General features: G+C 36.3%; 2 protein-coding genes across 7 annotated transcripts in view; one reads left to right on the top strand and one right to left on the bottom strand.

The window, feature by feature from the left end:
- PPA2 (inorganic pyrophosphatase 2) overlaps positions 1–27,743 on the top strand; it is a 320,000-nt gene that overhangs the window by 238,080 nt on the left and 54,177 nt on the right. The gene's annotated exons all lie outside the window — the stretch shown is intronic.
- Positions 1–27,743, bottom strand: part of TET2 (tet methylcytosine dioxygenase 2) — a 136,087-nt gene that overhangs the window by 69,401 nt on the left and 38,943 nt on the right. For 4 of the 6 annotated variants that reach the window (XM_007106506.4, XM_007106507.4, XM_007106502.4 and 1 more), the window contains exon 2: positions 20,363–20,508. The gene's annotated coding sequence lies outside the window, so the exon portion shown is untranslated. Of the gene's footprint in view, positions 1–20,325; positions 20,736–27,743 lie in introns of those variants that run through there. The other 2 variants (XM_007106503.4, XM_024119443.3) reach the window with 2 other exon arrangements.

Here is a 27,743-nt window from a genome sequence, read left to right as displayed (position 1 = left end):
AGAACACCTTGTGTTTCTCCTCATCATAGCACTTAACACACTATGTATCTGCCTATTTCCTTCTCTGCATCCTCCACCAGGCTTAAGCTTCTTGCAGAGAAGAAGCTGTCTACTGGTTTCATAGTCATAATCAGAATACTTAACCCAATATCTGGCGGAAAGGAGGCACTCAATATTTGTTGAATGAATGATTGTGTATACATATTCTCTCTCCTACTGGTTTATAGGAATCTTAATATTTTCATTTAGTAATTAGGCCTTTTAACACAGAAATTTATTTTAGTGACTAAATGCATTAAAAACTAGAACACACAGTACTCTATAAAGAGAAAAAGTACTGTCAGGTGTAGATAAGATACTACCTGAAAAAAAAATAACACCTAGTTATTGAATTAGCAATTGAGGAAAAATAAGTTTAAAAATCTCTTCCCATACATGTTTATTTTCAACCCAGGTCCCCACCCCCCACACACACACACACATCCTCAAAAAAACTACTTTGACTACAATATAAATTGTTTAGCTTTTAGCACATTAGATAAAAGTGCAAGGGCCTCATGTAGGGGTTTGGAGTCCTAAATTCCCTTGGTGACTCCTCTGGTTATCACTAACAAGGTTTGCCCTTCTTTGACTCAGTTATTTTGGACTCCCTAGGGGCAAATTCCATGTCATGTCTTATCTACGTTCCCTCCCAACCTGAAAGCCTAGCACAGGTATGCAGAAGGCACTCAAAAACTGCCTGTTCACTGAATGAAAATAGAAGAGATATGATTATTCTTGATAGGCTCCACTGTAAACAAACCAACCAACCAAACTGAAATAACAGTAAAATATCTATAACTAAATATTTTATGTCACATGGGGAAAATATTAGCATTTTGGTGTTCCCAGATAATTAGAAATAAACTCTTTAGTTTTCTGCATCTGTTTAAAATAGTAATTTTATAGCTACACATTGAAGATTTCTCAATTTTCTTAAAGACATCTTTTATTAATAAAATATCTTCACTGTGGAAGAGTAAAATCACGTATTTAATTCCATGAAGAAATGCAAAAACATATGTGAGACATCTGCTGTCAGATTTCTATTCTGTTCCCATTGTGACAAACGAACCTGGCATGTATTCTATTTCAGTTAAAAGAAAGTTCAGTCATGAACCTGTATCAAAGGGCACAAAGGATTTAGACCTCTAAGTTTAAAAGTCAATTCAGCTGACTATTTTAACGTAAAGATCTAAAGGCAATGAGTTCTGTGTCCAGGATCATTCAGAGCATCTCAGTTAGGGTAAGGACAGATATTTCAAATTTCCTCCCAGATAAGGCTGAAGGCTGTTTTGATTCAGAAACCTGTTATTACACTTGACTCATCCTAGAGCAAATTCAAACTTCAAATACTGCTACTCAGATTAATTTGGAGTTATATTGGTACAAACAATCACCCTGTGGGATAACTCATAGTTGGAATGAATGCCAAAGGTGAATGCATAAACAATATTGACACAGACATTCATCCCAGTGTATTCAGTTCTGCTGAAAGTGGCCTCTGCCCAAACATATACACCATGCATCAGGCATCTATTTGTATTTCTGCTGTGCAAGTTGTAACGTATTAAATACCAAACTTAATTAAACTGGCATGCATTTTAATTGTTTTCCACTAGATGTTGAAATTTAATAGCTTTGTCCTTTTATTCTATTTCACCTAAAACACTTATCACTATTTGAATTTGAGATTACATTTGCTGACAGTTCAGTTCTTTGGTGGAAGGAGACTGGTTTTAATTGGTACCAAGTTTCCTGCTGTTTCCTCTTCATTATGACAGGTCACTATGTCAAAAAAACAGGAAGACACCAAAGAATAGAATTAATGCTAAATTAATCCCAAACATTGAGATTAATTGGAAACACTATCTACTCACCATTGTGCCTTTACACACTCCTGTTTTACTTTTCTTCATCTTATAAGCTAGTAAACAAAGTTGGGCTGGCTCAGCAACTTTTCTATGATTGGAAAAGATGCAAGAAATGTAAAAGGGTTAAGTGGTTAAATAAAGATGCCCTAATTAGCTTTTTAAAATTGCTGCACATAAAAATAAATCAAGTCTCTCTGTATCCCTTATACTTAATGGCAAGAAAAATAATTAGATGATAAAAATAAATGAGAAAACCAGAGTTTCCCAATTTGGGAAGTTGATTCCTCAGAAGACTCAAAATGTAATTCAGAGGAAGATGCTGGAGAGTCCTGCTCAATGCCGGCCAGTTGGATTGTTCACAAATTGAACGATTTGTTTAATTTTTGCTGAAAATTGTTCTACCGGTTCCCACCAAACCAAAAAAGCATAGGAAAATATTCTGATACATTAGAAGAAGGAGCTTTACTCATTCTGCTAATGCCTAACAACATAACAAAGGTTGCCTTCCACAGCAGAAAAAAAAAAGCTGGGCTCTTTTGCCCTCAGAAACCATAGACATGCAGAATTGCTATCTTGACCAGTCATTTCAGTTCCCTCTTAGGTTCTCTTAATATGGACACTGAAACTGAAGTCATGGCCAAAACAAACTGAATGTGCTCTCCACTTGTCTTTTAAAACTCCCTCCTCCTTCTTCTTCAGCATACCAAAGAACTATGCAATACAGGATCTTGCTTAAAATCTGTTAGTTATTTTGGATACACTTCAAATGGTAGGAAATCCAGTTTTCTGCACTCCAGTTTCAGCTCTTCACTCTCCTTTTATGTAGTAAAACTAGAAACTCATAAGATGGTAAATTTTTGCCTTAATTTTCTTATGTATTTAAGAAAATTAGTTCCAACATTAGTTCCTAAGCACTGAGAGATTCTATTGAGGATCTTAAGAAAGCAACTTGGTCCCCTCTTTCTAGCAAAATTTATGGAAAACTTCCAGTGAGCTTATAGATTCTCATAAGCGAATGCTTAGGATCCTTATCAGTTAGAGTTTAGCTCTTTGGTTTCATCTGAAGAGTTCAACTTGAATTGTAAATGTTAAAAAAAAAAAATTACTCCAAAAAATTTGGCTTATTTTTATCCTTGTGAGACTGGCTGATAATTTATTCTCTCTTCTTGAAAGCTTGCTTTCTATTTTGAATTTCCTTGAAAGAAGCATCCAATATTAAATTCATTTAAGGAACTAATTTTCATCATGTTCACGAACAAATTAGGCTGGAGGACTTGTAGAAATGGTAACATAAGAGCAGATATCCAAGCCCTCTTCCCATTAAATGACTGAAATATTTTTTTTAAAATTTGGAAAATATCCTATATGAGCACTAAAGTCACTAGGGAATAGTGACAGCTGAGAGGCAGAAGGTTCGAGGAATTTCTGGCTAAAATGCAGACAAATCCACATTAAAGGACATCTTTAAGAGTCTATAATCACAGCCCCTCTTCCTAAGCCAGCTGTGGAATGTACAAAACCCCAGCCAACTGCCCCAACAACCCTTCCTTGGAGGCATGGGTTGTGGTAGTCAGGGCCAACAGGAGAGAGGGAGACTTTGCAATGGAAGCCCTCCACCCCTGTACCATATAGCTGAGAAGGAACTGGAAACACAAACAGAAACCCAGCAGTGCTGTGGTATCTCTCCCAGTTACGTACTCAAGTGGCCGGCTCATCCTGATATAGGGAAGTTTCTTTTCAACCAAAGTTTCCCTCTTAATATATAGCAGGAAGAGCTAAAGGTGAGGGAGGCTTTGGAGAAACAGGTATGTCTTCTTTAAACACAAAGCAGCCAAAGACAGCAGTGCTGAGGAAAGGAAATACATACAAACTCACCAGACAGAGACCACCTATGGGTGGCAGGACTCTTCTCTAACCCAGCCTCTCACTTAGAGTGGGCTTACCCTGGCAAGAGTGTTCAATTTCCTAAACTGGTAGGGTTTACTGGGGGAGGAAGGGCCCAAAGGGACAGAGCTCTTCTCCAAGTTGGCTGAAGTTGCAAAAAAGAAAATCAGACAACCCCAAATTATGAACCTGGACTAGTGGCCATGACAAATGAAAGACAGATACAAAGGGGAGTAGGAGGGAGGGAGCTGATCTCTTAAGCAATATTTTCAACAAATAGAACTTTTACCACGATAATGTTCTAAATGTCGCACTAAAACAGTCTAAGAAGATTCTATCACACTTTTGTGGTAGTAGATGAATCAGCCCTGCTGATTCAGATGAATCATTCAGATGAATCAGCTAAATAGGGGAAACAAATCCATAATGGTACCTATAAAGATATACTTCAACTAAAAGAAAAAAATAAGCATATTACTCAACAGCAGAAGAAGAGCATGCTTAAAGAAATGATTTGCTAGAATCATTTGTGTTCTAGAAATTAATCTTAGACCTCACGTGCCTTGTGCTGCCAAAGGAAGTTTTCATAGCTACTCTTTGAAACAGATTAATGATTAAATTAGAAAACAGTCTGAAATTAAGAAGGAAATTAAAAAGTTAAGAAAAATAATGCCAGGTAACATAATTCCACAGCAAAATATAAAACAGAATTAAGCGCCAAGACGTCATACTATACTACAAAGCTACAATAATCAAAACAGTATGGTACTGGCACAGAAACAGACACAGATTAATGGAACAGGATACAAAGTCCAGAAACAAACCCAAGTATCTATGGTCAATTAATCTGTGACAAAAGAGGCAAGAATATACAATGGAGAAAAGACAGTCTCTTCAATAAGTGGTGCTGTGGAAACTGGACAGCTACACGTAAAAGAAGGATATTAGAACATTCTCTAACACCATATACAAAAACAAACTCAAAATGGATTAAAGACCTAAATGTAAGACTGGATACTATAAAACTTCTAGAGGAAAACAAAGGCAGAACACACTTTGTTATAAATCACAGCAATATTATTTTGGATCTGTCTCCTAGAGTAATGGAAACAAAAGCAAAAAGAAACAAATGGGATCAAATTAAACTTAAGAGCTTTTGCATAGCAAAGGAAATCATAAGCAAAATTAAAAGACAACTTAGGGAATGGGAGAAAATATTTGCAAATGATGTTACTGACAGGAACTAATTTCCTCCAAAAGATACAAACAGCTCATACAGCTCAGTATTTACAAAACAAACTGGGCAGAAGACCTAAATAGACATTTCTCCAAAGAAGATATACAGATGGCCAAGAGGCACATGAAAAGATGCTCAACATCACTAATTATCAGAGCAATGCAAATCAAAACTACAATGAGGTATCACCTGACATCAGTTAGAATGGCCATCATTAAAAAGTCTACAAATAACAAATGCTGGAGAGGGTGTGGAAAAAAGGGAACTCTCCTATACAGTTGGTGGGAATGTAAATTGGTGTAGCCACTATGGAGAACAGTATGGAGCTTCCTTAAAAAGCTAAAATACGTCACCATATGAACCAGCAATCCCACTCCCAGGCATATATCCAGAGAAAACTAATTTGAAAAGATACATGCACCCCAATATTCATTGCAGCATTATTTACAATAGCCAAGATGTGGAAGCAACCTAAGTATCCATTGACAGATGAATGGATAAAGAAGATGTGGTACATATATACAATGGAATATTTACTCAGCCATAAAAAGGAACGAAACTGGGTCATTTGTAGAGATGCGGATGGATCCAGAGACTGTCATACAGAGTGAAGTAAGTCAGAAAGAGCAAAAGAAATATCATATATTAACACATATATGTGGAACCTAGAAAAATGGTACAGATGAACTGGTTTGCAGGGCAGAAATAGAGACACAGATGTAGAGAACAAACGTATGGACACCAAGAGGGGAAAGCGGCGGGGTGAGGGGTGGTGGTATGATGAATTGGGAGACTGGGATTGACATATATACACTAATATGTATAAAATGGATAAATAATAAGAACCTGCTGTATAAAAAAATAAATAAAATTCTAAAATAAAAATAAATAAATAAATTTCTCTCTACTAAAAAAAAAAAAAAAAAAGATTGTTGTCCCTTAGGAAGAGAGTTTCTTTAAACATCCTAAGGAAACAGTGTGATTAGTTTTCTAATAGATTATATACAACATGCTTTGGAGACACAGAAAAGAAAGGGGCTAAGTTTACCTCAAGGAGTTGGGATGACTTCACAGAGGTTGTATATTCCTTATTATATCGAAAACTTAAATCTTGCCAAAGACATTTTCACAACATCCTTAGTCATGGTTCTGACTCTTTTTGGTATTACCTACTGTTCAGCAGTATCAGTACTGTAATTAAGAGCTAAGGCATATGTGCTTCCCAAAGCCAGGCACTCCCTTCTGTGTGATGAAAATGGCCTTTCTCGGACACAAGCACATTCAATTCCCAACTGTTCACACTGTTGTTCAGGATACTTTTAAAAACTGGAAATACAATTACTTTCCAGTAAATCCAAAGCCTAAACCCTCTCCTACCACTCCTTTCTGGCCAATCATCTCCTAAACAAATCTGATATTTTATGTATTCTGGTGAAATTATATAAGCCGAATAAGAATGTATATGGACTACGTAAGAATGGAAGTAGTTCTTAACTTAGTATAGCATAATCATATGGCACTATTTTTATCCCATAAACTTATATAAAATGTTTCAAAGTAACTAACTGGATATTGATAGATAGCACTTTTCCAACTCTCCTCGTTTAATAAGTCAATGATAATCATTATTCATCCACCAAACATTCATTACCTAACATGTGCCAAGCACAGTGTTAGGAATCCTAATAGGATAGGAATAAGAGGGAAGTCCAAGTACTTTGTGAGCTCAAACTCCATTAGTTCATTTTCAGTTTACATGGATGACTATGAAATTCAAATGTTTTCACTTATACTTCTTAAGACATTGAAAAATATTTGGCCAGGTATCCCACTGTATTTGATACTTTTACTTACTCATGTTCTGTTTTGTTTCAGAAAATGTTTGTATTTACTATTTTCATTTTGCCTGTTATAGTTAACCGTTCCATGTCTTCACAATAAAATCTTTATGGCGTTAACCTAGTATCTGCTACTTGTTGACAGCAACCCTATTACAAAACTGTGGACCCTAAAGAGAAAGTCCTCTTCAATAAATTATAAATGATAATAATAAGAACCCAAGCCTTGTTATAAAAAGTAAGAGAATATGGTTCAAAATAAGGGCTTAATGTGGTCATTCATTAAAGTTATGATGTTACTAAAAATACTAAATGTTATTTATTAGAGGCCAAAAAACTATTGCCTTTGAGAAAACCAGAATTTCAGAGAAGAGAAATACTCACTAAGGTAACTGAAAACAATGAGTAATTTAAAAATCTATCCTGTAGTTTCTTTAAGAATAATATAGTAGTTTATGGAAAAGACTAAAAAAAATAAAGTACGAATTACAGATTTTTTTATGGAGGTAGTGTGTAGCAGTGGGTAGAGAACCACTACGTGTTCAGAGGACTTGAGAGGCAGCAGTGCCAAGTAATTCATCGCTCCACGCTGAAGCAGTCACCTCGCCTCTCAGAAGACTCAGGATGCTCAAAGGCAAGGGTTAGGAAAACAGAATTAATCATCTGATTTTCATATTAGTTTCAGCATCAGCTATCCATTAAGTAAGATTCATATATGTTATGTGTCCACAGTTTTTGCAAGCTTTCTGTAAAAATGAAGTTTGAAGAGACAGCTAGGTAGGGACTTATTCATTTATATTTATGAGTCAGGGAACCAGTTCACTGGACATTTACCTACGTTTACAAAAGGTCAAGGAAGAAAGAAGTTGGGAGTGGATGTTATCTCACAAAATATGCAGTAATTTCTGTGGTCACATAAATCTGGAGGGCAGGAGATGGTAATCTATAGATTCTGGATGAAGATGCCCTGTTAATGATACCATATTTAACTATATTGGCAGGAATTCAACTCTAGCCCCAACTTGGAGGTGACCTTCCATTGCTTTATAGTTTGCTTTGTAAAATCCGTAAGTAGTTCTAAAACCCTCTCCGTGAAATGAAGTTTTTCTTTAAAAAAGCTCACAAATAAGAAATACCCCACTTTAAGTGCCTGGTTTAAATATTATCAACCGATAATTTTATTTACTAAAAGCTACTGAGCACTACAATGGGAACAAAAATAAGCATGGCACCAATGCACCCACAATTTATCATTTAAAAAACACCTTTTTGCCTCATATCTATTGTGTTGTTTACTGTCAATGCGTGAAAATATAGTCTTAGACTTTCCATAACATTTTTGGGAAATACTTTACATTAAACAATAGGGCAAATAAGATGTATAAGTGTGACCACTTCAATAGGAAAATATTCCTTCTCAATTACATATTTGAAGGGAAAATGGTGTCTTTTTTGAGGAAGAGATAATTTTATTTTCAAGGGCAGTTCATCCAACTTTTAAAAATATATCAAATATAATGTTCTAAATTAAACTCTTGATTTGCAAGTAGTTAAATGATTCAGCTAAATAATTGAATTTAAAGAAGAACTTAATTCTTCTCACTCTCCTGGGGTAGAAGGATTCAACAACAAAGATCTTAATCATAGTATTATCAAGTGTCTCAAGTCATAATTATCTCATGAACATAAAACTTAGAGCCCAAACATAAAATAAAACATAAGCAACTGAGTAAAGTCAAACTTCTTTTTCATTTTGATGAAAAGTATGACCTAGGTATTATATATTTATATTCATATCAGACACATGGTTTCTGACCTGCTGACCAGCAGGAAGCAGTGTGTCCAGACAGGGAGGAAAATGGAAAATGGTTAAAGAGTAGGAGGGAGGAAATGAGAATTAAGTGGAAAGGTAATTAGGGGTTGAATGAACATATAACAAGTAGAGACATAGCAGATTTTTAAGATTAATATACCTTTTCCTACATTCACAAAATAAAAGTATTGAAGGAATTTTCGAAATAGAAATAACTGATGAACTGAGGCTCAGAGAAACAACAGTGGAAGTTTAAAGCTTACTTTTTTTTTTCCTGATGTCCTCTAAAAACAAATTCACAGTTTTTCATATCAATGTCCACTCTGCTATCATTGTGACCTTTGTATTCTAATGTGACTTAAACCACACCACCTTGGGTTTAAATGATCTGTTATCAAGAGTATTATCTGCTATACCTGATAAACTAGCTAAATGGAAAATCAGTCTACCAATGGGTCAAAGATGATAAATACATTATCTGCAGAACCGACAGGAAAGTGTTTTCTCTCTCCTTCAGTAAAGGCAAAAGTAACCACAAATTCAGGAGTGAGACAATTGCTTCTACATGTTCAAGCCTACCTTCTAATATGGGGTCCCCAATCCCCGGGCCACACAGCAGGAGGTGAACAGCGGGCAAGTGAGCAAAGCTTCATCATCTGCAGCTCCCCATCGCTTCCCATCACTCGCATTACTGCCTGAACCACCCCACACCACCCCATCAGTGGAAAAATTGTCTTCCACGAAACTGGTCCCTGGTGCCAAAAAGGTTGGGGACCGCTGTTCTAATACACCCTTAAGTTCATGGTTCATCCCTGTGTCCAACTCACTTAAAATGATTCCAGTAAGGCCTGCCAGTTCAGAGTTGCCCCCCCTTTAGAGGGAGGAGGGTAGAGTGAATCTTAATCTTCTTCAGCTGCCTATCTTGATACAGAACCTCCAGTCCATGGGAACCATCTAATTATACCACCAGTTGTAAACATAAAAGGCTAGCTTTTAAAGTTTTAAAAGTATGGTGTTATGTAATGAAAGTAGATTCTTTTCTCCTATCTAGTAAGATGTACAATGCGTCTACTTTCCAGAGGAGAAAGTTAAAAACAGAGAAAATAAAAGACATCACAAATGCGAGTTGTTCTAAATTTTAGGTAAGACTTAAAAAATATATATAGGGGCTTCCCTGGTGGCGCAGTGGTTAAGAATCTGCCTGCCAATGTAGGGGACACAGGTTCAATCACTGGTCTGGGAAGATCGCACATGCCATGGAGCAACTAAGCCCATGCACCACAACTACTGAAGCCCATGTGCCTAGAGCCTGTGCTCCGCAATGAGAAGCCACTGCAATGAGAATCCCGTGCACCGCAATGAAGAGCAGCCCCTGCTCGCCCAACTAGAGAAAGTCTGCACATAGCAACGAAGACCCAGTGCGGCCAAAAATAAATAAACTTATTAAAAAATATATATATACATACACACACACGTAAATATATATAACTTGTTCTCTCAATGATCATCCAATTTTTAAAAAGAAATTTTATCAACATTATAATCAGTAATATCAAAGAAAATGCAGAGGTCATGCTTATAAAAGTTACAGAGGAAATGAAAGAGAGAAGAAAGCATAAACATAAATAGAATAAAAAATAAATAGAATGAAGAAAGATTTTCATAAACTTGCCTAGGCTTAAAGGAGGGACTAAAAATAACAAGATGCAATTTACTAAATTAAATGTTAAAATTTTCAACATTGATTTAGAAAATCACAGTCTCAAAGTAAGGATGAAAGAGATTTGGTTTATCAGCTGCTTGTGTGAAAAAAAAGACAAGTAACCTTACACTGCAACTTTAATGTGTGGCCTTGTGGCAAGAAAGCCAAGAGTGCTTTGGGGCCATATGAATGGATGTGCAGTGTCCAGAAAACTAGGAGAAGAGACGTATGATGACCTGATCACAACTATTTAAAATACCGAACACCAAACTTTAATATTTAAAGGACCATTACATAACACAGGGATCCAACATTCTTCAATAAATGCTGATTTTACCTTAACAGGATACGAAACAGTTAGAACATTCCAAAAATGTACTCAATCACTGCATTCCCCATTATTAGAAAAATCCAATCTAGAATAGTCTTTTGTAGAAAGGTAGTAAAGAAGATTCCAGCATGGCATGAGAAGGGAATAATTTTTTTAAGTTTTAAAATATATAACTTTTCTTCAGTTATAGCAATTATCTAAACATTTATTTTCTCATAAAATATGGAAACTGCCCCTTTTAACTCCTGGCCACTTTTCTCCCCATATCTCCCCCTTCTGCCTTCATTACAGCCCTCAATAAACGTTTGAAGTAGGCATTTTATGATATATTCCAGTTGTATGACACATATTAATGAAGAGAAGTATCTTCTACAGCATTAATAAAAATCAAACTAAGTTTAAAAAAATATTTTGATATTATCTTCCTTTCTATAGGATGACAACCCCTTCACTCAATCAAAACATATTATTTATTAAATACTTACTATGCACTAGGCATTCAGATGTGCCTTCCTCCCTTGCTACTGCAGGAAAATTACTAACTGAATAATCATTATACTAATTTCTATTTTTAAAATGTCTTAAAAAGACTCATTTTGAGAAGGTAGAACTTTTGAAACAATGGAAAGGGACAACTAAATACAACTAAAATACAAATAAAAAAAAATAAAAATAAAACCCCACCTATCTTTTAACTTTAAAAAAGTATATAACAACAAAACAAAAAAACAACCTACAGATGGGAGAAGATATTTGCAAATGATGCTACCGACAATGGACTAATTTCCAAAATATACAAACAGCTCATACAGCTTAATATATTGAAAAAAAAATCAAAGACAACTTATGGAATGGGAGAAAATATTTGCAAACAATGTTACTGACAGGGATTAATTTCCTCCAAAATATACAAATAGCTCATACAGCTCAGTATCAAAAATAAATAAATAAACAAACAGACAAATAAATAAATAAATAAATAACTGGGCAGAAGACTTAAATAGACATTTCTCCAAAGAAGACATACAGATGGCCAAGAGGCACATGAAAAGATGCTCACCATCACTAATTACCAGAGAAATGCAAATCAAAACTACAATGAGGTATCACCTGACATCAGTCATAATGACCATCATTAAAAAGTCTACAAATAATAAATGCTGGAGAGGGTGTGGAGAAAAGGGAACCCTCCTACACTGTTCGTGGGAATGTAAATTGGTGTAGCCACTATGAAGAACAGTATGGAGCTTCCTTAAAGCTAAAAATGGTTACCATATGAACCAGCACCCCCAATCCTGGGCATATATCCAGAGAAAACCCTACTTCCAAAAGATACATGCATCCCAATGTTCTTTTTTTTTTTATGGGAAAACAATCGTTTTTTTTTTTTAAACATCTTTATTGGAGTATAATTGCTTTACAATGTAGTGTCAGTTTCTGCTGTATAACATAGTGACCAGCTATATGTATACATATATCCCCCATCTCCTCCCTCTTGCGCCTCCCTCCCACCCTCCCTATCCCACCCCTCTAGGTGGTCACAAACCACCGAGCTGATATCCCCGTGCTATGCAGCTGCTTCCCACTAGCTATCTATTTTACATTTGGTAGTGTATACATGTCAATGCTACTCTTTCACTTCATCCCAGCTTACCCTTCCCCCTCCCCGTGTCCTCAAGTCCATTCTCTACCTGTATCTTTATTTCTGTCCTGCCCCTAGGTTCATCAGAACCATTTTTTTTTTAGATTCCATATATATGAGTAGAATCTGTCATACAAAGTGAAGTAAGTCAGAAAGAGAAAAACAAACACATCCTAATGTTCACTGCAGCACTATTTACAATAGCCAAGATGTGGAAGCAACCTAAGTACTTATCAACAGATGAATGGATAAAGAAAACGTGGTACATATTGGGTTGGCCAAAGAGTTCCTTTGGTTTTACGTAAAAATAAAAGACACATTTTTCATTTTCACCAAGAATTTTACTGAACACTGTGTTCACTAACCCAACAAACTTTTTGGCTAACCCAATATATACAATGGAATACTACTTAGCTATTAAAAAAAAGGAATGAAATAATGCCATTTGCAGCAACATGGATGGACCTAGAGATTGAGAAAGACAAATATATATGATACCTTGTGGAATCTAAAAAAATGACACAAATGAATTTATTTACAAAACAGAAATAGACTCACAGACATAGAAAACAAACTTATGCTTACCAAAGGGGAAGAGGGGGTGATAAATTAGAAATTTGGGATTAACAGATATACACAACTATATATAAAATAAACAACAAGGACCTACTGTACAGCACAGGGGATTATATTCAATATCTTCTAACAAGCTATAATGGAAAAGAATTTGAAAAATATGTGTGTGTTTGTGTGTGTGTAACTGAATCACTTTGCTGTACACCTGAAACTAACACAACATTATCAATTAACTATACTTCAAATTTTAAAATGATCTTTTAAATAGTATGAAACTGAATAAAGGAAAAAAATCTTTTTGAGACCATCTGGTTTTATACTTTAAAGAAATATATATATCAAAAGGCTAAACATTATTTTGTTCTAAATGAAATACATTTAAAATTCCGAAGTATTCAATCCTGCATTTGATGTGGGAAATTTATTTACCCTCCTCTGAAGCTATGGACTTTAATAATCACGTCACTGTTTGGTTAGGGAACCTGGAGCTCAGAGGTCTTTCCTGAAATGCTCTCTAGAGATCCAGCATATTGATTTAGCCCTAAGCTTGCATACACTCCCTGCCAAACACATGGCTTCCCACAAGGGCCTACATTCTAAAGTACACTGACCAATCTTTCTCCTTTCACCTGAGAGTGAAAAACAGAACAAAACAAAAAACTGCTAGGTCAGAAAATCTATCGTCAACTAAACTTTCTGGAATTTTCAAAAAATTTCCTGCATTCATGTCTCAACAAACAAGGTCTTGAGTGTGTTTATTCATTAAAATTATCACCCAATAGGCACCATATATTATCCATAACAGCTTTCAAATTTCTCTTCCTATAGTGAAGCATTTATGTTCAGCAATACTACTGGAATTAGAATACCCCTAAAGTCTCCCAAAACAGCCAACAAAAGCACAAATCCAATTGTAATCAATTTATTTTGGGTAGGACACTTTAGGGAAAAAAAAAATAAGCATCAAATATTACTTTTACAAATGTTAGTTACAACTGAGTATCTCTGAGATTCAAGCTCTGAAATAAGGTAATTTTGTATACAAGATTACCATGTCTAGACACTGTAAGTTCCAACTTCTTACCTTCTCAGTTCCTCCCACACCCCACCCCCACTTAATGGGCAGGTGATGAATCTATTTTAAGACGGAGCCAGAGGGGACAAGGAAGAACAGAAGATATGATCACAAAGTGAATTCCTTCTTTTGAAGAGTGTGATTAAGTGCCTACTATGTAACCAAACACTGTGCAAGATGTTAGGAATGGAAGATAAGACACAGTCTTTGTCCTAGGGATTTCAGAGAAGACAGGCACACAGGACTACAGTAAGTGTGATGTTTGAGGGACAATAAATGCCACAAATGTGAGGTTTTGCTGATGAGAAACCTGAGCTGGGGCTCTATGGCAAAAGGACATTTAACCAGGAGAGGAACAAGTACAAAGACTTGAATGTGTGAAATATAATGTTATGTTCAAGGCCTATAGTTAGGAATAATTATACCACACAATCTGAGGGACAGTCAATATGGTGACAAGGAGATTGAAGAGTAATCAGGAGCCAGATCAGGAATATTAAATACAGAGTTTGATCTACTTCCTATAGGCCAATGGTTTTCCAAACTGAGTTCTTTAGATAGCAAGAGTTCACAGAGCTGTTCAGGGCCACACTGGCTGAAAAGGGGGTAGGTAGGTGGCCCTATGAGTCCCCACATTGTATCCATTTCTGCACTGACCAGATGAACTTCATTTTAATTGTAAAAACTTTGCAAGGAAGGTGGGGTAGGGGGTGGTGCTTCCAATGCTTTAACGAAGTTCAACAATAGGTATCCATCAAAGGGTATTAAGAAGGGAGTATACATGGTTATATTTGCATTTAAGAATGAGCACACTAGAGCACTTTAAATTGACCAGCAGGTGGAAAAAAGAATAAAAGTACAGAAGCAGAGGGAACAATTAGGAAATGATTAATTCATGGGGAAAGGAAATTAAGAGTGGTAAGAATGAGTAGAGGTGTGGACAAGCTGGATTTGGGGGTGTAGGTGGAAAAGAAAGTGGTAGAAGTTCCTGCCCAACAAGTTCAATGTTCTCAATGAAGTAAGAAGCAAGCTGGCTGGAAGAATTTAAGGAAAGATGGGTGTGTACAAGTGCAAGTGTGTGTGGGGGGGCATTCAAGATCTGGAAAAGATGGCCAAGGTTGTTTTTTGTTTGTTTATTTTATTTATTTATTTGGCTGTACTGCGTGGCATGTGGAATCTTAGTTCCCCGACCAGGGCTTGAACCCATGTACCCTGCAGTGGAAGTGCAGAATCTTAAGCACTGGACCGCCAGGGAAGTCCCTTGTTTTTGCTTTTTAAAGTCCCTTTAAAACCACCACTAAGATTCAAGGACTGTATGTGTTCTTGGTTGAAAATTACAAAATTGTTATACACATATACAACATTAACTGTACGATCATAGATTCTCCCAGAAACCCATTACTTGTTCTCTTAATCTTTTCAACATTAAAAAAGCCAAGAGAACAAATTAATTTCACACTTTGAGGAAAAGGTTTGGTTAGAGTAACATCTGTAATGATGGGTAAACATTTCTAGTGCCTTTAGCTGCACTGCAACTTTCTTTCAGAACACAAAGTGTTTTCACCAAGACTCTTTCATTTATGCTTAAAATATCCTATGAGATCAATAGAGGCAACTGATACTTCACCTTTTGATAGGGAAAATGAAACAGAAGAATGGTGAAAATAACTTTCATAGGGTGCAGTCTATTTTAGCATGGCTGACTCGTTCCAAACTCAAATATGTGTCATATGTGGACAGGCACCGATGCCAAAAGTGTTATAGTGCTATTTGTGAATTTAGGGACTGCCAAAGTTCTCAGCAAAACCCCATGAGAATGTCAATACTCTTCTATAATTCACTCTCTTGGGACATAGAGACTGTGAGACCAAATCTGGGCCTTATATGCATATAAGACAAGATACCACAGGTAACAAGGATTTTGCTTTCATATGGTTCAGTCATGACTTGTATTATAATGAGGCATGTACAATGGCGAGAGTAAAGAAATGTATAAAGAAAGAATTGTAGCACTGTTGTTAATAGAAAAATAAAATTTTCTCTTTTAAGTGTACTTCTAATAATTTAGAAAATTACATTTTATTAAAAATAAGAAAATATTTAATAACAAATAGATGGGTAGCAAAAATAATAGTTTGAAGGGTGCAGTTTGAAGAGCACTGCCTTGGATGATCTCTAGGGTCTTTTTTTGTTTAAAGTCTTATGACTCAAAGGATAAATTGATCAGGCTTGTTAGAACAATGACGATGGATTTCAGTTTATAAGACTGGCCTATAAAGAAGAGATGATTGAAGTCTTAATTTTAAAATGTAGGTGGTGATTTAAATTTGAGATGACAAAAGGCATTTTTCTTCTGAAAAATAAACAGAAAATAGGTACAATGATAGAAATAACTGTTCCATCTCAAACTACTGAAGAGACAGAAAGATGACATTTAAAATCAGGAAACATCAATAATCACTACAGGTGGGAGAATCTAAGTGTATAGAATGACCCTCTTCCAGTTTTACCAATGCTTCTTTGACTCTTTCTAAACAACTTAGATCTGTTTCATGAGAGAGGGTAAAAATGTCCACATTAATTAGAAAAATGACTACAAGACAGTGTGAATGGGCAAATCCAAAACTTCTAACTCTATTCTCCCCAAGCAATCTGGCAAAATACAAATCAGTAATATTTCCTACAGATGGCATGGGGAGCGGGGGATGGGGAGCTGTCAATATGGAGATGTGGAGCTAGTCCAGGTTCTGCCAATAACTAATGACATGAACTTAGGGAAGTCAGGTATCATCTCTGGGTACCCTATTTCCTATAATTTCCTATAATGCCAACACTTCATTGGTCAATTTAAAACTTGAAAACTTTGACATTTCTTCTTAATCTCCTATGTGCCATTAGCAGTTAAATCATCATTTTTCTTTAAAATATATCAAATCTCTCTTCCCTTTTCTGCCTTATCTTTATTATCATAATCCATGTTCTCAACCTCACTCCGAAATTACTGCAACCACCATCTCCCTACTCTTCTCAACTTGTCAAAATAATAATACCACTAGAGACCCGAATTTACCTTGTTACTTACCTGTTCCAGTTGTTCCTCAATATGTGTACAATAGCATGTAATAATCTTTAGACTGGCCTTAGGGTTTTATAAAAATTGACCTCACCTATTTTTCCATCTCCTTTCCCACTACTTGCCAACTCTATACAAGGTTGCCTGCCCTTGCCCTTTTCCTAGTGCACCCCCTGCCCTTAAAGCCAACATCCTTATTTTATTCCATCTCATGCTGTTTCTCCTCCACTTCTGTCACTGGGATGTTATTCCTTACTGTTTATTTATTTTATGGCTGATGGTGTGAGGCTACATGATTGTGAACTGTATAAAAATAACTTTAGAACTTTTTCTTTGGAGTGTTTTTTTTTTTCTTTCAGCTTCATTGAGGTATAATGACAAATAAAACTAAAATATATAAGGTATACAATATGATGATTTGCTATATACACTGTGAAAGAATTCCCCCCATCAAGTTAATTACTGCATCCATCACTTGACACATTTAGGGGTTTTTTTTGTTTTGTTTTGTTTTTGTTTTTTGGTGAGAACATTTAAGTTGTGCTCTCTTAGCAAATTTTAATTATACAACACAGTATTATCAACTATAGTCATCATGTTATATATTAGATTTTCAGACTTTATTCATCTTGTAACTGAAGGTTTGTACCCTTTTACCAACTATCCAAATTCTTCCCCTCCTTCAAGATCCAGACCACAAGCTGCAACCTTCCTTCATGAAGTCTTCTCTACCTGTTTTAGTCTAGATGGGCCTTGCCGTTCTTTGAACTTCCAAAGTTCTTATCTGCATCACTCACTTGGGTACCTGGGTAAATGTTTATTGGTGATACATGATCAAGCTGTACACGATGTTCTGACTCTCTTTGAATCACTCTGAAAAAACTACTCTAGGGCTTTGTAGTATTTCTCATCTACCTGAAATGCTCTTCCCCCATGTAACTTTATGGTATGCGTGTATTCCTTTTTCATGTTTTTACTTAAAAAATAATTTTACCCTGAGGTCTTTTCTGACTACTCTATCTTCAATTACTAGCTCACCATGCCTCCAATTTCCTTTTTCTGCCCAAAGTTTTATGCTTAGCACTTCTTGGTATTCTACATACTATACATTTTTATTTATATCTGTCTCCCACTCTATAAATAAGAGAGACTTTGTTTTCCTCATTAATGCATCCCAGTTCCTAAAAAGTGCCTGGTATTTGACAGGTGGTCAAGAAATACTTTTGGAATGAATTCATTATTAAAAAACTAAAAGCAAGATTAGTAACAGTGATTAATAATAATAAACAAATGCTAATATAAAATTGAGAACTTATTATGTGCTAGGCCCTGCACGCATTATCCATATAACATTACATAATTCCATTATTATTTAACTCTGACATATTTTCCTCCTTGCAAGGCTTAAAGAGGTTAAATAATTTTCCTAAGAACACACAGCTAATAGACATTATTAAAAATGAGCCCCCGGCTTATTTAGTACTGAAAATAAGTCCTAGGCTGAGCTTATCCAACTGTAAAAAACTAAATACGAAATTAGATTCTTTTTTGGATATGAGGGAAGGACTCCTTCGGTAGTTACTTGAAAATCTTTTTTTTTTTTTTTTTAATAACAGCTAATATTTTAATTTCCTGTCCTCTTTTCTTGTTAGTAATTTATCTTATACTTTTCCCTAAACTTTTACTCTTCCTTACTTACTCACCCTTCACCACCAAAAAGAGAAAAGCTTCTGACTAATGTTATGACTTCACTAAAGAGATAACAATTCTATCTTAAAAATGTGTCTCAGTTCTCATGTTAAGGCCAAGTACAGAATGAGTAGCCACAGTCCCCACAGTGAGAGGTAAAGCAACCACTAAGGCAGGAGGGGAAAAGCAAAGAATGCTTTATTCAAAATTACCTAAGATTTTCCAGCATGAGAGGGGAAAGAGGAAGTCTATTTTCAGTGACAATGATTACTCTAAAAACATTAACATGTAAGGGGAAAATTTTCATTCTGAGAGTTACTACTGTGCTGAGATCTCTTTCCCTTACACAGTGACTTAAAATTCCCAGGGCAGAGAGGTAATCTAGGCAGATGCACTTGCCCTATGTCTTGAAAATGGCAACATCCAGGGATCATGGGAGTTTAACTGAGGACACACTGGAAAGGATTTCTCAGCACCAGGTCAGTCTCTAAGAAGTATCAAGTGGCAGAGTGGATACTTATATCCCCAGGCATCTGGAGTGAGGGCAGAGATTGCAGCTACACAGGCTTTTTAGAAGATTTGCTATGCTGACTATATAAACAAGATTCAGTGAAACTAAAGCTAAATTACCTGCTAAAGAGTTATAGATGGAAAAAAAAAAACAAAACCTCATTCTTCCTTTTCTCTAGCAAACCTGCATTTTCTATTCTACAATGCACCGCAGTTTAAACTGGTTTACAGTACAGACAAAGGTTTACATAGTAGAATTCATTCTAATGTTCATCTTAAATATTTTGGGGAAAAAGGATACATCAGTTCTCTACTTCTATATGTCTATATAAATGATAGTGATCCGATAAAAACAAAAACAAAAACAAAAAAAAAAACCCTTAAAAAAAAACCAAAGAAACCCTTTAGGTTGGGACACTCATTAGCAAAACAAATTGATCTTTATTAAGATCAACTATAAGAACATAATGAAAAAAGTGTCTTTCTGTCAGTACCTCTATTTGTATTTTCAGAAAAATCACATAAAAAAAAAATCACATAGGCTCTCCTGAGATCTGTCGTTCTAAACTTTAGTTCTCTGTTCTACGAAGCCAAACTGTCATGAAACCCAGCTGCCTAGGTTCAAGAGGTACTCACTTTCAGACCAGCAAATAACCACAAAATAGTACTTTTTTTAGTCCTCAACAAGATTGAGACAAAGTGGCCATAGGTGATGTAAGAATGGAGAAGAGAAATACTGTGACAAGTGGTTAGAGATAGCACCTTCCTCCATGCTTATTATTATAGTTGAATGGCTCTTATCTCTCTTTTATTAAAATAGCAAACATTAAGAATCTGATGAAAATCTACCTTTTCTTCAGAGGAAAAAAAAATGTATGTATCAGTACTTAAAAGTCAGCACACAACTTTAGGGGATTCATAGACCTTAAAATCTAAGCCATGCATCCTAAGCATAGATAATAGAGGTATTTGAGAGAGCACAGAGTAACTTAGCATTGGAGGTTGTCAGAGAGATTGACCATTAAATTGAGAATAAACTTACACTCGCAAACAAGCACCAACTGTCCCCAGTGTCTTACCAGCAGCTCTATCCCTCACTGCGCCTCCTGGGTCATGGCCTGTTGGGTGCTGCTGAGCCCATCTCCTGCTTCCACCCGTGGTAACTCAACAGGAGCAAGGGCAAGTAGACAATCTTGAGAGGGTCTGCTGCTGAATGGTGGCCAGCCTGGAAAAGATACAGTTTGAATATTTTTAAGTTAGCAAAAAGGAACACAGCATGTACATCTGGTATGAAAGCTATTGCATAGCATTTAAAGGTTTTAGATGCCTATAATTGGATATTTCCACTATGCCACTGACTGTGAAAAATACGGGGTTGGAGGATCTTTCTCAAAGCAATGAAAGTCCCAACTGCACCATATTTGTCTAATATTTGTAGAGCAGTTTGCAATATCCAAAGCATCTCTGCTCACATCAGTTTGTGATCACATCCTGATTGTGATAATCAATTAGGTTTGAGACCCACTGGCTTGTATTACTTCATCTGTTGAATACAATAGTTCTCAGCCTCGGTTATAGTTATCACCTTGGGTGTAAAGCTGAGGCCTCACGCTCAGAGATTCTGATTTGTTGGCCTAAAATGAAGCCTTGCTCCCCAGGTGTTTCTAAGGTGCAACCAGGATAGAGAATCATTAGCATAACTCCTCCTACTTGTTGAGATGTAGCACTAACTTAACTCATAAATAGCAAATGTCTATTCCGAATATGCCACATCAAGACAATGTGCTAAGTGCTGTGGAAAAGGTAAAGCATTATAACACGTGACCCTGTGCTCAGGGGCTTTAGTTTACCTGGACACATACTTTCAAAAGATCACATAAGATAAATACTTTAAAAATATAACCAAAGTAAGCCTTCACTGGTCAAAGATGTAGTGAAAATCTTGAAATAAGAGAAAAAGTTTAATGCATGAGGAAAGGCTTCTTCTGAGCTTTAAGGGCAGGATGAAATTCAGAGAAAGAGAGAGGCATTGAGAGAGAGCACTGTTTTCAAGAAAAGACACAGCTGCAAGAATATGCAAAGCAAACTGAAGGATACTAAAAAGCCCATTCTGATGGAAGGGTTACTATAAAGAGCATTAAGAGAATTGGAGAGGCAGTTTTGACCTGGAATGTAAAGAGTATTGGTAAAATGGCAAAAGAGTTGAGCCATTTTCCAAAATATCTGGAAATAGTATCTGAAATAGTACTGGAAGCTGTTGAAGGCTCATGTCCCAAGAGGTCTTAGTAAATTCACTGGGTTCTCAGTAAATGCCAGACACCATGCTAAAGCACTACATATGTTAGCTCATTTAACACAAACATCTGGAGAGATAATTATTATTATCCCTATTTTACAGACTCAGAAGGGGGGGTCACTTAATTTTCTCAGTTACAATGGCTAGAAATAGTAAGCTGAGACTGGGGCATGCCATTTTTTTTAGCAACATGGCATCAAAAAAGTCATGTATTAAGATTTAGAGTTTTTAAAAACTGAGATATAATTCACATACCATAGAATTCATCATTCTGAAGCATACAATTCTGTGGGTTCAGTATATTGAAAAAGTTGTGCCATTATTGCCACTATCAAATTCCAGAACAATTTCATCACTCCTGAAATAATTCCAGTACCCATTAGGAGTCAGTCCTCATTCATCTCTCCTCTACCTAACTGACCTCTGTCTCTAGGGATCTGCCTATTCTGGATATTTCAGATATATTAAATCATGAAAAATTTGGCTTTTTGTTTCTGATTTCTTTCACTGAGCATAATGTTTCCAAAGTTCATCTACGTCTTACTGTGTATCAGTACTTCCTTTTTATGTCTAATATCCCACTGTATAGATGTACCACACTCTATTCATGATAAATATTTGGGTTATTTCTACATTTTGGGTATTATAAATAATGCTACTATGAACATTCATTTACAAGTCTTTTTCTATTGTGGCAAAATATATGTAACATAAAATTTACTAATTTAACCATATTTTCAATGTATAACTCTGTGGCATTAAGCACATTCACACTGTTGTGCAACCACCACCACCAACAATCTCTGGAACTTTTTCATTTTCTGAAACAAAACTCCATACCCATTAAACAACTCCCCATTCCCCCCTCTCCCAAGCCCCTGGCAAACACAATTCTACTTTTGGTCTCCATGAATTTGACATTCAAGGTACCTCATACAGAATGATATTTGTCCTTTTGTGACTGGTTTATTTCACCTAGCATGTCTTCAAGATTCAACCATGTTGTAACATGTGTCAGAATTTCCTTCCTTTTTAAGGAAGAATAGTATTCCATTATATGTATATACCACATTTTGGTTTTCCATTTATCTGTTGATAGAGATGGGTTGCTTCCACCTAAAGGCTACTGTGAATAATACTGCTTTGAACATGTGTGTTCATTGTTTATAAGTTTTTGTATGGACATATGTTTTCAATTCTCTTGGGAGGAAAATTCCTAGGAGTACAATTGCAAGGTCATATGATAATTCTATGTTTAATCTTTTGAAGACTGCCAAACTGTTTTTACAAAGTCTCTGTGCCATCTTACATTCCCATCAGCAACTGTGTGAGAGTTCCAATTTTTCCACACCCTCATGAACACTTATTATTGTCTCTTTTTTAAAAGCCATCCTAGTGGGTGTGATGTAGTAGATTTAGGGGTTCTAAATCATTACATGTAAGATATTGGCTTGGGACAACCCTGATGGTCCAGTGGTAAAGAATCCACCTTACAGGAGATTGGTTCAAGATGGTGGAGTAGAAGGATGTGCTCTCACTTCCTCTTGAGAGAACACTGGAATCACAACTAACTGCTGAACAATCATCGACAGGAAGACACTGGAACTCACCAAAAAAGATACCCTACATACAAAGGAAAAGCCGGAATGAGATGGTAACGGGGCGCAATCACAATAAAATGAAATCCCATAACCACTGGGTGGGTGAATCACAAACTGGAGAACAATTATACCACAGAAGTCCACCAACTGGAATGAAGGTTCTGAGCCCCATGTCAGGCTTCCCAACCTGGGGGTCCAGCAACGGGAGGAGGAATTCCCAGAGAATCAGACTTTGAAACCTAGTGGAATTTGATTGCCGGACTTCGGCAGGACTGGGGGAAACAGAGACTCCACTCTTGGAGGGCACACACAATGTAGTGTGTGCATCAGGACATGGGGAAGGAGCAGTGACCCCATGAGACTGAAAAAGGCCTATCTGCCAGTGTTAGAGGGTCTCCTGCATAGGCGGGGGCTGGCTGTGGCTCACCGCGGGGACAAGGACACTGGCAGCAGAAGTTCTAGGAAGTACTCCTTGGCATGAGCCCTCCCAGAGTCGCCACTAGCCCCACCAAAGAGCCTGTAGCCTCCAGTGCTGCACTGCTTCATGCCAAACAACCAACAGGGAGGGAACTCACCCCCACCCATCAGCAGACAAGCAGATTAAAGTTTTACTGAGCTCTGCCCATTACAGCAACACCCAGCTCTACCCACCACCACTCCTCCCATCAAGAAGCTTGCACAAGTCTCTTAGATAGCCTCATCCACCAGAGGGCAGACAGCAGAAGCAAGAAGAACTACAGTCCTGCAGCCTGTGGGATGAAAACCACATTTACAGAAGGACAGACAAAATGAAAAGACAGAGGACTATGTACCAGAGGAAGGAACAAGATAAAACCCCAGAAAATCAATTACATCAAGTGGAGACAGGCAACCTTTCAGACAAAGAATTCAGAATAATGAGAGCGAAGATGATCCAGGACCTCGGAAGAAGAATGGAGGCAAAGATTGAGAAGATGCAAGAAATGTTTAAGAAAGACCTAGAAGAATTAAAGAACAAACACCTAGAAGAATTAAAGAACAAACAAACAAACAGAGATGAACAATTCACTAACTGAAATGAAAACTACACTAGAAGGAATCAATAGCAGAATAACTGAGGCAGAAGAACAGATAAGTGACCTAGAAGACAGAATGGTGGAATTCACTGCTGCAGAACAGAATTCCCTGCTGCAGAACAGAATGAAGAAAAAAGAATGAAAAGAAATGAAGACAGCCTAAGAGACCTCTGGGACAAAATTAAACGCACCAACATTTGCATTATAGGGGTCCCAGAAGGAGAAAAGAGAGACAAAGGACCCGAGAAAATATTTGAAGAGATTATAGTCGGAAACTTCCTCCACATGGGAAAGGAAACAGCCACCCAAGTCCAGGAAGCACAGAGAGTCCCAGGAAGGATAAACCAAAGGAGAAACATGCCAAGGCACACAGTAGTCAAACTGACAAAAATTAAAGACAAAGAAAAATTATTAAAAGCAACAAGGGAAAAATGACAAATAACATACAAGGGAACTCCCATAAGGTTAACAGCTGATTTCCCAGCAGAAACTCTACAAGCCACAAGGGAGTGGAACGACATATTTAACTGACACAAAAAGAAGACTCATATATACGCTGTCTACAAGAGACCCACTTCAGACCTAGGGATACAAACAGAGTGAAAGTGAGGGGATGGAAAAAGATATTCCATGTAAATGAAAATCAAAAGAAAACTGGAGTAGCAATACTCATATCAGATAAAATACACTTTAAACAAGGGAGTGGAACGACATATTTAAAGGGAAGATCCTACAACCAACATTACTCTACTCTGCAAGGATCTCATTCAGATTCAACAAAAAATCAAAAGCTTTACAGACAAACAAAAGCTAAGAGAAGTCAGCACCTCCAAACCAGCTTTACAACAAATGCTAAAGGAACTTCTCTAAGTGAGAAACACAAGAGAAGAAAAGGACCTACAAAAACAAACCCAAAACAATTAAGAAAATGGTAATAGGAATATACATATAAATGATAAACTTAAATGTGAATGGATTAAATGCTCCAACCAAAAGACATAGACTGGCTGAACTGACACAAAAAGAAGACTCATATATACGCTGTCTACAAGAGACCCACTTCAGACCTAGGGATACAAACAGAGTGAAAGTGAGGGGATGGAAAAAGATATTCCATGTAAATGAAAATCAAAAGAAAACTGGAGTAGCAATACTCATATCAGATAAAATACACTTTAAAATAAAGAATGTTACAAGAGACAAGGAAGGACACTACATAATGATGAAGACATCAATCGAAGAAGAAGATATAACAATTATAAATATATATGCTCCCAACATATGAGGACCTCAATACATAAGGCAATGGCTAACAGCTATAAAGGAGGAAATCGACAGTAACACAATAATAGTGGGGGAATTAACACTTCACTTACACCAATGGACAGATCATCCACACAGGAAATTAATAAGGAAACACGAGCTTTAAATGACACAATACCAGATAAATTTAACTGATATTTATAGGACATTCCATCCAAAATCAGCAGATTACACTTTCTTCTCAAGTGCACATGGAACATTCTCCAGGATACATCACATCTTGGGTCACAAATCAAGCCTCAGTAAATTTAAGAACACTGAAATCATATCAAGCATCTTTTCCAACCACAACACTATGAGATTAGAAATTAATTACAGGGAAAAAAAACATTAAAAAAAACACAAACACATGGAGGCTAAACAATACGTTACTAAATAACCAAAAAGACGAAAAATCTCAAATAAACAATCTAACCTTAAACCGAAAGGAACCAGAGAAAGAAGAACAAAACCCAAAGTTAGTAGAGGGAAAGAAATCATAAAGATCAGAGCCAAAATAAATGAAATAGAAACAAAGAAAACAATAGCAAAGATCAATAAAATTAAAAGCTGGTTCGCTGAGAAGATAAACAAAACTGATAAACCTTTAGCCAGACTCATCAAGAAAAGGAGGGAGAGGACTCAAATCAATAAAATTAGAAATGAAAAAGGAGAAGTTACAACAGACACCGCAGAAATACAAAGCATAATAAGAGACCACTACAAGCAACTCTATGCCAATAAAATGGACAACCTGGAAGAAACGGACAAATTCTTAAAAGGTATAACCTTCCAAGATTGAACCAGGAAGAAATAAATTGAAACTGTGATTAAAAATCTTCCAACAAACAAAAGTCCATGGACAGATGGCTTCACAGGTGAATTCTATCAAACATTTAGAGAAGAGCTAACACCCATATAATGTGATCATCTCAATAGATGCAGCAAAGGCTTTAGACAAAATTCAACACCCATTTATGATAAAAAAAAACTCTCCAGAAAGTGGGCATAGAGGGAACCTACCTCAACATAATAAAGACCTTATATGACAAACCTACAGCAAACATCATTCTCAATGGTAAAAAACTGAAACCATTTCCTCTAATATCAGGACAAGACAAGGATGTCCACTCTCACTACTATTATTCAACATAGTTTTGGAAGTCCTAGGCACGGCAATCAGAGAAGAAAAAGAAATAAAAGGAATACAAATTGGAAAAGAAGAAGTAAAACTGTCACTGTTTGCAGATGACATGACACTATACGTAGAAAATCCTAAAGATGCTACCAGAAAACTACTAGAGCTCATCAATGAATTTGGTAAAGTAGCAGGATACAAAACTAATGCACAGAAATCTCTTGCATTCCTAAACACTAACAATGAAAGATAAGAAAGAGAAATTAAGGAAACAATCCCATTCACCATTGCAACAAAAAGAATAAAATACCTAGGAATAAACCTACTTAAGGAGGTAAAACACCGGTACTCAGAAAACTGTAAGACACTGATGAAAGAAATCAAAGATGACATAAACAGATGGAGAGATATACCATGTTCTTGAAGTGGAAGAATCAATATTGTGAAAATGACTATACTACCCAAGGTAATCTACAGATTCAGTGCAATCCCTATCAAACTACCAATGGCATTTTTTACAGAACTAGAACAAAAAATCTTAAAATTTGTATGGAGACACAAAATACCCCAAATAGCCAAAGCAATCTTGAGGGAAAATAACAGAGCTGGAGGAACCAGACTCCTTGACTTCAGACAATACTACAAAGCTACAGTAATCAAGACAGTATGGTACCGTTACAAAAACAGAAATATAGATCAATGGAACCGGATAGAAAGCCCAGAGATAAACCCACACACCTATGGTCAACTAATCTATGACAAAGGAGGCAAGGATATACAATGGAGAAAAGACAGTCTCTTCAATAAGTGGTGCTGGGAAAACTGGACAGCTACATGTAAAGGAATGAAATTACAACAGTCCTTAACACCATACACAAAAATAAACTCAAAATGGATTAAAGACCTAAATGTAAGGCCAAACACCGTAAAACCCTTCGAGGAAAACATTGGAAGAACACTCTTTGACATAAATCACAGCAAGATATTTTTTGACCCACCTCCTAGAGTAATGGAAATAAAAATAAAAATAAACAAATGGGACCTAATGAAACTGAAAAGCTTTTGCAC

The sequence above is a fragment of the Physeter macrocephalus genome, chromosome 7, assembly GCF_002837175.3.
Source record: "Physeter macrocephalus isolate SW-GA chromosome 7, ASM283717v5, whole genome shotgun sequence".
Classification (NCBI taxonomy): Eukaryota; Metazoa; Chordata; class Mammalia; order Artiodactyla; family Physeteridae; genus Physeter; species Physeter macrocephalus.
Note: the sequence above shows the minus strand (reverse complement) of the source record. Positions and strands in the feature narration are given on the sequence as shown.